The sequence below is a fragment of the Salmo salar genome, chromosome ssa20 (assembly GCF_905237065.1).
Source record: "Salmo salar chromosome ssa20, Ssal_v3.1, whole genome shotgun sequence".
Classification (NCBI taxonomy): Eukaryota; Metazoa; Chordata; class Actinopteri; order Salmoniformes; family Salmonidae; genus Salmo; species Salmo salar.
Window position 1 is genome coordinate 5,732,345 of NC_059461.1, and position 11,076 is coordinate 5,743,420.

Sequence of the window (11,076 nt, forward strand, 5' to 3'; positions counted from 1 at the left end):
CGGCGTAGTGCTAGGGCAAAAAACAAAACATGTACCCAACCGAGCCCAGGACCGAGTTTGGGAAACCTTGAACTAGTTGACAGCTGTGGCTAGCCAAAAATGACTCTTTTTTTAAAAGTTGGATCATCTTATCCTTTGAGGCTTTAAAGGTTTGAAACGTCCATGGCAGGCATTGTTGTCACCTTAGCTTGCTACATAACTTCTGAGTGATAGGAACCATGAGCACCAACACCAATCAGCCTGTCATTACTATGACAACTAGCGTAGCCATGTCAGCAAATTACTGCTGTGTGAACACAGACAAATCTGATTCGGTCACTTGTATCTTGCTGTTTCGACAGTCAGTATTCCAAAAGGATTTGAAAAACATAAGGCAGTGTGAACAAGGCTTTAGAGATAGGCAGGATCTAGGAACAACCCTTAGTCCAGCTATTAAATCTGCCTGGATGTAAAGCTCACTGATTGGACAGAGTCCACACATCTGGTGTCCCATTTTCCTGATTATATGGCGAGAATGAGAGCCAGCAGTACTTAAGTCCTCAAGTGTACATTTGAACAGACTCACTTTCAGCCAATTACGACGCAATCTAAGTGCACACTAGTTAAAAAGTAACATTTGACATTTTAATATATATGGTTAAATTCTGACACATCTATTACAACTTGTTTGTCTTGTTTTATTTACAGATCCTTGCAATACCACCACCAACTGGACCAATGTTCCCAAGACAGTTGGTATGTACTATATATCTTTTACTGTCTTTACAAATTGTCTTGACAAACTTTGATTATAATAGTTGGTTAGGGTGCTCATACACACTGAGGAACAACTTATGATCATACAGTATATGTAATAAACATGGAATTGGATGAGTGCTTTACGAACACCAGTCACTTTACGAGCAGTTTTCTCGCAATACGGTATAGGCATATAGGCCTAATGTTTTTTGTTTTTTTTCAATAATGTAATAATGCTACCTTGCACTTACACTTTCAAATAAAACATTTTTTGTAGTGTTTCTCCAATATCAACAATTGGCTTATGCTGCCTCTTGAAAAAACTCAAGATAAATAAGTTTGTAGTTACAATTTGTAATGCATAACACATTTTCTTGAATTTGTTTGAATATCAGCTTTGTGATAGATGCAGAGATGGATGTTAATTTTGCGTTTGATTTTAATTAGTTGTGTGATGATTCAATAGCATAATAACTCAATCTGTCAAGACCATATCTCATTGACAACTGGCTGGCAGTGGAGGATGTCACCTCATCACCCAAATGTCAACAGTGCGGTAATCAACCCAGCTGTCGTGCGCTGTAGAGACTGCCTTCCGTGTCCCTTCTTCTGTGCTGATTGTGAAACAGTCAGGCATTCCATTTTTGTGGTCCACAATCGATATGCCATGGTGAAAGGCTTTCTACAGTCACTGCCTCCCACTGACGGCAGCCTTACTTCAAACCAACTTGGTAACTTTTTTTGTGTTTAAAAAGATAACACATTCTATTTACCTTCCTTGCCATGTTGAATATCCTTTGGTGTTGAAAATCCTTTGTCATTAATTGTATTCTGATATCTGATGTTTTTATTTAGATCATCTTCTGCTTGTAGAGACCCTGCAACGTTTTTGTCTGTGTCCACAACCGGCAATTACACGGAACCCAAACCGGCTGCGCGTCTGCGCTATCGTGCATACATTTATTTTGTCCACCTACACCAAACGCGATCAGGACACGCAGGTTAAAATATCAAAACAAACTCTGAACCAATGACATTAATTTGGGGACAGGTCGAAAAGCATTAAACATGTATGGCAATTTAGCTAGTTAGCTTGCACTTGCTAGCTAATTGGTCCTATTTAGCTAGCTTGCTGTCGCTAGCTAATTTGTCCTGGGATATAAACATAGAGTTGCTATTTTACCTGAAACGCACAAGGTCTTCTACTCCGACAATTAATCCACACATAAAACGGCCAACCGAATCGTTTCTAGTCATCTCTCCTCCTTCCTGGCTTTTTCATCTTTGAATTTATATGGTGATTGGCATCTACACTTTTACCACGACAACCGGCAAAACATTTTGTCTTTCAATCAGCCACGTGGGTATAACCAATGAGGAGATGGCACGTGGGTACCTGCTTCTATAAACCAATGAGGAGATGGGAGAGGCAGGACTTTCAGTGTGATCTGCGTCAGAAATAGGAATGACTTCTATTTTAGCCCTTGGCATCGCAGACGCTCGTTGGCGCACGCGAGCAGTGTGGGTGCAATAATTGAATAACATGGATTTCTACATTTATTTTGCGAGGCTCGCGCACGCGACGTGTCCGGTCTGGACAGGACAGCATGTTAGGGTTTGCCCTGGCAGATCTGTTGCCCTTTTAACCATGAATACTAAGGATGCAGTATATCTTTATTTGGTTTGTCTTGTTTGACTTTTAAACCAATCAACTTTATTGACTCATTCCTCTCTTTAGGTCGTTAAAATCTGGCATTGCCTGAGCTCCATTTCGAGACCTGCACGGAGACCGGTAAAGCAGGCATAAAAGACCTGCAAAGGAGTGGCTACTGGCCTGCCACCATCAACTTTTGCACCATCTTCTCAACAGACGTGTTCTCTTCATATGAAGAGATGAAGATGGCTGCGCCAGGCATGTCACGACAAGCATTTTTGACAATGCCTGACCAGAGGACAGAGCGTTTTGGCAGAGTAAGTTTATCCTCATTATTCTAAAGCAAAACTGACAGACTGATTATAATGCAAGACTGGTGGTGGCTATTTTATAATTAACTGCTATTTTGTTATTTATCAGACAGGGGAAAACACTGCTGTCTTCTAAACTTCCATGGCTAGTTGCAGGGGAAATGTTGGAATTTAGAAAAGGCTCTGTTACTAAAATTAATATTTTTTTGCTCTGTGAAGTAATCCAACAACATGTACGCCGCCATCTTGTCTATTTCAAATCTTCTCTCATTGAGCGAGACAGGTAGTTGTCCACCCCAAAGTGCTGCATGTCATGCGTGTCTCAGGAGTCAAATGTCGCTTTGAATGACACTCACGTCTCCATCAATGAGAGAAGATTTGAAATAGACAAGATGGTGATGTCTTTCATGCCATTGTTGGATTACTTCATCGAGCAAAGAAATTGATTTAATTTAATAAATGGAGAATTTTCTAAATGAGTGCCCCATGGTGGCGGTCGGGTTATGGTATGGGCAACGAACACAATTGCATTTTATCGATGGCAATTTGAATGCACAGATATACCGTGATGAGATCCTGAGGCCCATTGTCGTAAACATTCATCCGCCGCCATCGCCTCATGTTTCAGCATGATAATGCACGACCCCATGTTGCAAGGATCTGTACACAAATCCTGAAAGCTGAAAATGTCCCAGTTCTTCCATGGCCTGCATACTCACCAGACATGTCACACATTGCTCTGGATCAACGTATGCGAAGGAACTGTGTCGCACTGCATTAGACAAATGGTGATCACACCAGATACGGACTGGTTTTCTGATCCACACCCCTAAATTTTTTCAAAGATATCTGTGACCAACAGATGCATATCTGTATTCCAAGTCATGTGAAATCCATTGATTAGGGCCTAATTCATTTATTTCAATTGACTGATTTCCTTATATTAACTGTAACTCAGTGAAATCTTTGAAATTGTTCCATGTTGTGTTTATATTTTTGCTTTGATCCAACATTGTATGGAAGGGCTCTTCAACCCTGTTCCTGGAGAGCTACCGTCCTGTAGGTTTTCGCTCCAACCATAATCTATCTCACCTGGTAAGCTAAACCAGGTAAGTTATCACTGTGACTGGAGCGAAAACCTCCAACCCTCGAACAGGGTTGGAGAGCACTGATGTGCAGTAACAATGTATTTGTGCACTAATATTCCTCCTCCCTTCCTTTGCAGTGCCTCAGATGGTGACAGACACTCCGTAATGACGGAGCAAGCCGAGCTGCTGGAGGGCCACCATGAACTGATGAACCTGGAGTGCTCATGGAATGACCTCATGTATTAGCAGTACCGAACAGACAACAAGAACACTCACAACATTAACCTCATTCCAAACTACTTTGGAAAGGTGCAGAGGCCCTGTCCGACCTGGCCAAGCAGCTGTGGATAGCGCGCATTGAGGGTACCCAGTTGTGTCACGCTAGTCGGACAAGATGTGGCTGAAGGAATCACAAACCTAAAACTTCAGTTTTACAGCAGCACACTGGCAATCTGCCATGGATGTTGTTTATAATTAGGGCCTTGTGTTTTGAGCAAGCATGTGTCATAGCAAGACTTTATCCTGTATTTTAAGCCTTATCTAGAATTGAGAATTACACCAAAAATGAAAGCAATTCCGAGGATGGTGCTGGACCATCTGACATAAAAAGAAAATATATAAAGTTTAAGGAAAAATCTTTAATCAAACTGTCCCTGCATTCATCTCCTCCCAACTCCCAACTCTCCAGCATCAACTCAAGCTCTCTCCATAAACTCCAAATGTTCCTGACAGCACATAATAATAATTTGGTGGGGGCTTATATTTGTCCTATTTCACAATCTACACGTGTGAATTTGTTTTTTGTTTTTTTGCATAACGCAACTTGGACAAATTAAGGCACATGGACATATTTTTTTACCTTGTCGGCCCTCTTTCTGACCTACAAAGCTCTTCACCACCTTGCCCCCATCTTACCTCTGACGTTCGCCCCGACCTTTTCCCCTACCAACCCACATGCTCACTCCGTTCTACCACAGCTGGCCACCTTGTTCCACCAAAGCTCTGGAACTCCTTCTCTCCAGCTGTCATCCCACCCTTATTTACATAAAGTTGCCTCATGAAACAGAAGATAGACTTCTGCCGTGTGAGCCGTTATGGCTGGGACAAGGCTAATTATAATGCACCCACTGGTAACGTTAACAATTTTGCACCAAACTTAAACGTTTAAAGGTTGTTGATTACATTTACTTCTTGCAGTCAGTTGTGTAAAGTAATGAAGTAGAAATACTTCGTTACTGTACTTAAGTAGTTTTTTGGGGTATCCGTACTTTACTTTTTTACTATTTATATTTATGTCGACTTTTACTTTTACTTCACGACATAAAAAAATAAAACAAGTATACTTTTACTCAAAAATCAAATCAATCTGAAGCTGGAAGAGAAAAACGAATCATGTTGGAAAAAGATGCAAGCAACATCGGCGAGTCGGCACACTCAATGGGGGAACTTGTTTTGCAAGGCAGCAGGCGACGACATGCAGAGTTGAGTTGATCCAATCCTCATCAATTTGGGCAAATCCAAGGGTCCTAAAGTGTAAACCCCACGCACCGCGAGCCTGTCACTTGCAAAACAGTCATCCACTCAGCAGCACTTTGCCCAAGCGTGTCCGAAACCGATCTACCACCACCTCCCGATGAGGACGAACACCCTTAGCTGTATCTAAAATAAATGTTTTATTTTTTCGGAATGAAGGATTCATCCTACCCGGATGAAATGTCTGTTATGTTTACCAAAAGTTCAGGAAATAACGTTACTAGCGTTCAAGAACTCGCCATCGAACCTAAAAAAATACAGGTAAATATACTGGTAGCTTGCTAGAATAACGTTAGCATGCTAGCTAACATTAGCTAATCTAGCTAGCCCACATTTGCTAATGCAACAAGCAGTGGTAGTTGATGCTAGCTAATCTACCTAAATTGTTCACTAGCTTCGGAAGCTTTGTTAGCTAACGCAATCTAACTAAACGAGCTAACTAGCTAGTTTAAGCGAACTGGTAGTTTCCGAATTTGGGCACATTTTAGACAGCTAACGTTAGTCTAGCCAAATACCCTTTTCATGATTTTCTTTTATTATTGATGACTGTCTTTAGTACAACTGTCTTACACCATCATAAATCCCCCCCAAAACTATTAACCCATTATTTTTGTTCTCATGTAATTCTTTATATTGCTCATACCAACTGAGCCATCATTTATGTTTAAAACTGGCTGTCCTTGCATCCAAAGTTCAAATAGAATAAAATGTACTGTAAATGTTGGTATATTTTTCTGGCAGATTAAATTCTGGAAGCAGTAGGCATAGTAGCCCACACATTCTTTATTGTCATTCATTTAAGGGCTGTGAAAACATTGAACACAATATATAGTACCAGTAAAAAGTTTGGACACACCTACTCATTCCAGGCTTTTTTTAAATACTATTTTCTACATTGTAGAATAGTAGTGAATACATCAAAACACACATGGAATCATGTAGTAACCAAAAAAGTGTTAAACAAATCAAATATATTTTAGATTCTTCAAAGTATCCACCCTTTGCCATGATGACAGCTTTGCACACTCGTAGTCACCTGGAATTAATTTCAATTAACAGGTGTGCCTTGTTAAAAGTTAATTTGTGGAATTTCTTTCCTTCTTGTGTTTGAGCCAATCAGTTGTGGTATACAGAAGATAGCCCTATTTGGTAAAAGACCAAGTCCATATTATGGCAAGAACAGCTCAAATAAGCAAAGAGAAACGACAGTTCCTTTATTGCTTTATTACTTTATGACATGAAGGTCAGTCAATACGGAACATTTCAAGAACAATGACAGTTTCCTCAAGTGCAGTTGCAAAAACCATCAAGTGGTCTTTTACCAAATAGGGCTGTCTTCTGTATACCCCCTACCTTGTCACACCACAACTGATTGGCTGAAACGCATTAAGAAGGAAAGAAATTCCACAAATTAACTTTGCACAGCTGTTAATTGAAACGCATTCTACCTCATGTGACTACCTCATGAAGCTGGTTGAGATAATGCCAAGAGTGTGCAAAGCTGTCATCAAGGCAAAGGGTGGCTAATTTGAAGAATCTCAAATATAAAATATATTTTGATTTGTTTAAAAAAAATGTGGTTACTACATGATTCCATATATGTTATTTCATAGTTTTGATGTGTTCACTATTATTCTATAATGTAGAAAATAGTAAAAATCAAGAAAAAACCTTGAATCAGTAGGTGTTCCTAAACTTTTGACAGGTAGTGTACATTTACATACATATACATACATATATACTTATATTTATCTTTATAATCTTTTTATTTTCCACAAACCCTATGAGTAGGTGTGTCCTTGTTTCTTTTGGCTGGTACTGTATGTTGAGATGCAAACCAGTAATATGAATCATTGTTGATCCATAAGCAGTCACGGAGGACAGGAATCTGCAGCAGAGCACCTCACTGAAGACCACTCCTGAACTAGAGGTAGGATATGGTGAAAGAACATCAGGGGAGTTGGTGGTGCAGACGGAAGTAATAGAACAGAATTCAGCCCTTCTCACTCAGTAGCCTACTTGAGGCAGGCACAAAGCTTGGCCCCTCTTGGTTCTCATTGTCCTGCACCTTGATGGTGCACAGGTCAAACATGAAGGTACTAAAGCACTCAGGTTAGTGTTGAGATTTCATGTCAGACTCTCCAATGCCACTTTTACCAACATGTTAGACCCCAAAGATGGGGCTCCCGAGTGGCGCAGTGGTCTAAGACACTGCATCTCAGTGCAAGAGGCGTCACTGCAGTACCTGGTTTGATTCCAGGCTGCATCACATTCGGCCGTGATTGGGAGTTCCATAGCTCGGCGCACAATTTTGGCTGGGGTAGACCATCATTGTAAATAACAATTTGTTCTTAACTTGCCTAGTTAAATAAAGGTTACAAAATATTGTTAGTTAACCATTTTTAAGATGATATGACTATTATTATGATAGGGTATTAAAACCAATAGCTGAATGGCTGGTAATTGAACAAATCTTACTGGAAGATGGAAATTGCTGGTTTGACAGAACTCAGGTCAGGCTTGAGATTTCATGTCAGACTGCAAAACCAATTTTCCCAATATGACATTATAATGACAGCACATAACATCTTAGGGGAATGGGTCAAAACGGCTCAATTATAATGGTATACAGCAGACCGACCACTACATTTGAATATACTCAATCATTTTTTAAGAACTTGATTGTAATCATATTTTAAAATATTTTAATGATATTTCAATGTAAAAACAGTAACTTTTCATTATTACAATGCCTGAGTCACACACTACACGAGAAACCTTTGGCAAAAGGGATGCAGGATGGAAGGGGAGAAGGTGGAAAGCAATTCATTTAGCAGAATCTGTCACACACCTGACTGTAGAGAAGGTTCAGAAGATGAAGAGCAATACTGTATGTGTAATAAAGTCTCTGAACACTTAGGATCAATACCTACAGTTGAAGTCGGAAGTTTACATACACTTAGGTTTGAGTCAATAAAACTTGTTTTTCAACCACTCCACAAATTTCTTGTTAACAAACTATAGTTTTGGTAAATCGGTTAGGGCATCTACTTTGTGCATGACAAGTAATTTTTCCAACAATTGTTTACAGACAGATTATTTCACTGATAATTCACTGTATCACAATTCCAGTGGGTCAGAAGTGTACATACACTAAGTTGACTGTGCCTTTAAACAGCTTGGGAAATAACAGAAAATGATGTCATGGCTTTAAAAGCTTCTGATAGGCTAATTGACATCATTTGAGTCAATTGGAGGTGTACCTGTGGATGTATTTCAAGGCCTACCTTCAAACTCAGTGCCTCTTTGCTTGACATCATGGGAAAATCAAAAGAAATCAGCCCTGACCTCAGAAAAAAAATTGTAGACCTCCAAAAGTCTGGTTCATCCTTGGGTGCAATTTCCAAATCCCTGAAGGTACCACGCTCATCTGTACAAACAATAGTACGCAAGTATAAACACTATGGGACCATGCAGCTGTCATACCGCTCAGGAAGGAGACACATTCTGTCTCCTAGAGATGAACGTAGTTTGGTGCGAAAAGTGCAAATCAAGCCCAGAACAACAGCAAAGGACCTTGTGAAGATGCTGGAGGAAACAGGTACAAAAGTATCTATATCCACAGTAAAACGAGTCTTGTATCGATATAACCTGAAAGGCCGCTCAGCAAGGAAGTGGCCACTGCTCCAAAACTGCCATTAAAAAAGCCAGACTACGGTTTGCAACTGCACATGGGGACAAAGATCGTACTTTTTGGAGATATGTCCACTGGTCTGATGAAACAAAAAAATAACTGTGTGGCAATAATGACCATCGTTATGTTTGGAGGAAAAAGGGGGAGGCTTGCAAGCCGAAGAACACCAACCCTACTGTTGTGGGGGTGCTTTGCTGCAGGAGGGACTGGTGCACTTCACAAAATAGATCATCATGAGGGAGGAAAATGATGTGGATCTATTGAAGCAACATCTCAAGACATCAGTCAGGAAGTTAAAGCTTGGTCGCAAATGGGTCTTTCAAATAGACAATGACCCCAAGCATACATCCAAAGTTGTGGCAAAATGGCTTAAGGACAACAAAGTCAAGGTATTGGAGTGGCCATCACAAAGCCCTGACCTCAATCCTATAGCATATTTGGCAGATCTGAAAAAGAGTATGCGAGCAAGGAGGCCTACAAACCTGACTCAGTTACACCAGCTCTGTCAGGAGGAATGGGCCAAAATTCACCCAACTTATTGTGGGAAGCTTGTGGAAGGCTACCCGAAACATTTCACCAAGGTTAAACAATTTAAAGGCAATGCTACCAAATACGAATTGAGTGTATGTAAACTTCTGACCCACTGGGAATGTGATGAAAGCAATTAAAGCTGAAGTAAATCATTATCTGTACAATTATTCTGATATTTCACATTCTTAAAATAAAGTGGTGATCCTAACTGACCTAAGTCAGGGAATTATTACTTGGATTAAATGTCAGCAATTGTGAAAAAGTGAATTTAAATGTATTTGGCTAAGGTGTATGTAAACTTCCGACTTCAAATGTATATATTATGGAGTTGGTCCCCCCTTTGCTACCATGGCAGCCTCCACCCTTCTGGGTTGGCTTTCTACTAGATGTCGCAACATTGCTGCGAGGACTTGCTTCTATTTAGCCACGAGCATTGGTGAGGTCAGAACAGGCTCGCAGTCTGCATTCCAGTTCATCCCAACGATGTCCGATGGGGTTGAGGTCAGGGCTCTGTGCAGGCCAGTCAACTTCTTCCACACCGAACTCGACAAACCATTTCTATATGGACCTCACTTTGTGCACATACTGAATCAGGAAAGGGCCTTTCCCAAATTGCCACAAAGTTGGTAGCACAGAATTGTCTAGAATGTCATTGTATGCTGTAGTGTTAAGATTTCCCTTCACTGGAACTAAGGGGCCAAGCCTGAACCATGAAAAACAGCCCCAGACTATTTATTTGGCACTATGCATTGGGGCAGTTAGCGTTCTCCTGGCATCCGCCAAACCCAGATTTGTCCGTTGGACTGCAAGACGGTGAAGCATGATTTATCACTCCAGAGAATGTGTTTCCACTGCTCCAGAGTCCAATGGTGGCGAGCTTTACACCACTCCAGCTGACGATTGACATTGTGCATGGTGATCTTAGGCTTGTGTGCAGCTGCTCGGCCTTGGAAACTGATTTCATGAAGCTCCCGACTAACAGTTCTTGTGCTGACTTTGCTTCCAGAGGCAGTTTGGAACTCAGTGAGTGTTGCAACCGTTGACAGGCAATTTTTACGCAGTACTCGCTTCAGCACTCGGTGGTCCTGTTCTGTAAGCTTGTGTGGCCTACCACTTCGCGGATGAGCCGTTATTGATTCTAGACCTTTCTACTTTACTATAACAGCACGTACATTTGACCTACTGCTCTGGCATGGCAGAAATTTGAACTGACTTGTTGTAAAGGTGGCATCCTATGACGGTGCCACGTATAAAGTCCCTGAGCTCTTCAGTAAGGCCATTCTACTGCCAATGTTTGTCTATGGAGATTGCTCGATTTTATACACCTGTCAGCAACGGGTGTGGCTGAAATAGCAGAATCCACTAATTTGAAAGGGTGTCCACATACTTTTGTATATATAGTGTATCTCAGGAAAAGTGAGACAGTATATATATTTTGTTCCAGTACATTTTTAACATAATACTTTTTAAATAGTTTGACATTTTTTATCATAAACTTTAAGCATGATGTATAAACACTCAACAAAC

At 40.6% G+C, this 11,076-nt stretch overlaps 1 long non-coding RNA gene across 1 annotated transcript; it reads left to right on the top strand.

The window, feature by feature from the left end:
* The first annotated feature begins 294 nt into the window (after positions 1–294).
* Positions 295–6,045, top strand: LOC106580275 (uncharacterized). Its single transcript, XR_001322854.2, has 3 exons — positions 295–735; positions 2,477–2,709; positions 3,929–6,045. It is a non-coding gene; the product is annotated as an uncharacterized lncRNA (long non-coding RNA).
* The last annotated feature ends 5,031 nt before the right edge of the window (positions 6,046–11,076 follow it).